This window comes from Phalaenopsis equestris, unplaced genomic scaffold, assembly GCF_001263595.1.
Source record: "Phalaenopsis equestris unplaced genomic scaffold, ASM126359v1 Scaffold000002, whole genome shotgun sequence".
In the NCBI taxonomy this organism is placed as follows: Eukaryota; Viridiplantae; Streptophyta; class Magnoliopsida; order Asparagales; family Orchidaceae; genus Phalaenopsis; species Phalaenopsis equestris.
The window spans coordinates 60,479,746-60,482,283 of record NW_018164444.1 but is presented as its reverse complement, the minus strand read 5'-3'; the positions used below and the strand labels follow the sequence as shown (position 1 = coordinate 60,482,283).

Sequence of the window (2,538 nt, the reverse complement as noted above, 5' to 3'; positions counted from 1 at the left end):
GGAGTATTAAGTGGAGTAGTTTTAGCTAACGCTTCACTTGATATAGCATTCCACGATACTTACTACGTAGTTGCTCATTTCCATTATGTGTTAAGTATGGGTGCTGTATTTGCATTATTTAGTGCATGATACTTCTGAATACCTAAAATATTAGGATTAGACTATAACCAAATGTTAGGAAAAGTACATTTCTGAATATTGTTCATAGGGGTTAATTTAACTTTCTTTCCTCAACATTTCTTAGGTTTACAAGGTGCCGAGAAGAATTAGTGATTACCCTGATGCATTTGCAGGATGAAACTTAATTAGTAGTTTTGGATCAATGGTTTCTGTAGTTGCCACATGATTATTCTTGAACCTAACATACCATCAATTAGTTGAAGGTAAAAGTGTATCTAGATACCCATGAGCTACACCTCAGTTCTATACAGACTTTTTACAAGGATTGTTAAGTAGAGCTTACACTAGTTTAGAATGATGTTTAAATTCACCACCTAAACCTCATGCCTTTGCTAGTCTTCCTTTACAAAGTTTTATAAATACATATTTGTTAGTTCCGGTTATGTGGGGTATAAAATTTGTTAGTGGTTTTATTCTTAATAATTTAACTCTACCTTTTTTACCACTCTTATTTGCAAGTTTAATGATTACCCTCCAGTTTTGTATTGTTTTTCATTTGAAAAAAGGTCATTTTCCTAAATACACTGCTGTTTTGGGTACACTAGGGTTTACATTAGCGTTTATCAGTTGCTTAAATTCAATTGTTGGTTTTGGTCTCTTATTAATTATCCATGGTTGATTAGTGGATTTATTAGGTATAACAGGTATTACTGTACTTCCTTTAATTTTAACGCGGACTCTTCCATTGGCGGTACTTCTGGTTATGAAGCCGGGGGTAGTGAATCTCCTTCTCTTGGTATTGAACCTGGAGAAGAAAAAAGACAATTTGGACATATTATAGAGGGTATGAGTTATAGCGAAGTACAGGCAAACCGTGCGCAAATATACTCAAGTATAGTAAATAAAATGCAAACAGACAGAGTTTGTTACGTTTCTGATGTACTTGCTACGGGTTACCCTAATACTCACAAATTAATCAGAGAAGGTTACAGATTATCAGGTCAAAGTTTCGATCACACATTTTAGCTACTAGAACTCTTGATGGTAAAAGCCTTCATCTTAGCCCTGCTGCTTTAAAAATAATGGATATGAGATAGATAATTATCCATTATTATTGATTAAATTTAAGACAAAATAAACACTGCAAGAAGCTCTAGAATAACACTACTAAACATTGTAAACCCACAAGTTATAAATAAGATTATATCTGATCCCTGATAAAGTACTAGGGTGTAACATAAAAAACAAATAAAAAAATAGTAATAAATATTTTTTTTGATTAAAAATATGATTTGTAATATTTTCAGTAATAGATATGATATCAAAATATTAAATTGAGTTTGATGATGGCTCTGATTGAACGCTATTCAAAGGCTTGACACATGCTAATCGTACGTTGTTCTTTATTCTTTTAAAAGAAATAGGAACAAAGTGGTGTAAAGGTGAGTATATAATATTATGGGAACCTTAAGGTAAGGGATAGATCCCTTATAAATATACATATTATTCTATATGTATAAAAAGAAGAAATCAATTTTCGCCTTAAGACGTTTTTAATATATTCAAGTAAATAGTAGTTAAAGTAACGTTGTTAACTAGTTATGACTTGTAACTAAAACTGAGAGGTTTATTGGTCACATTGGGTCTGGAAAAACCCCATATGTATAGTACAGAAGTGGGGAATATTGGTCAATGGCCGAGCGGCCGAACCAGCCATTTGAGGGAACGGAATCATTTTTAATGTGCATGTGAGTAGCTATACCATGTGTATCGATAGAGAATAAAGTTCTGAGTAGAAGATTGATAATGACAAATTTCTATTCATCAGTCTTGACTAATTCTTGTGCCAGCAGTCGCGGTAACACAAGTAAGACAAGTGTTATTCATCATTATTAGGTTTAAAGCGTACCTAGACGGCATTTTATACGTAAAGTCAATTTTTTGCTAGAGTTTAATATGGGAGGATAATATTAGGACAATTGGTGTAGAGATGAAATTCTTTGATACTAATTGAATGTGTAACGGCGAAGGTAACCCTCTATCTATAAACTGACGTTGAGGAACGAAGGCTTGGGGAGCGAATAGGATTAGATACCCTAGTAGTCCAAGCAGAAAATTATGAATGTTATATGCTACAAAGTGAGTGTATAAATTAAAGTGTAAGCATTCCACCTCTCAAGAGTAATGCGCCAACGCAGGAACTGAAATCATTAGACCGTTTCTGAAACCAGTAGTGAAGTATGTTATTTAATTCGATAATCCTCGAAAAATCTTACCACAATTTGAATAGCGGTAACACAAGTAAGACAAGTGTTATTCATCATTATTAGGTTTAAAGCGTACCTAGACGGCATTTTATACGTAAAGTCAATTTTTTGCTAGAGTTTAATATGGGAGGATAATATTAGGACAATTGGG

The 2,538-nt window shown here is 33.2% G+C and overlaps 1 pseudogene; it reads left to right on the top strand.

Annotated features, from left to right (window-relative positions):
• Positions 1-2,538, top strand: part of LOC110019359 — a 57,730-nt pseudogene that overhangs the window by 44,852 nt on the left and 10,340 nt on the right.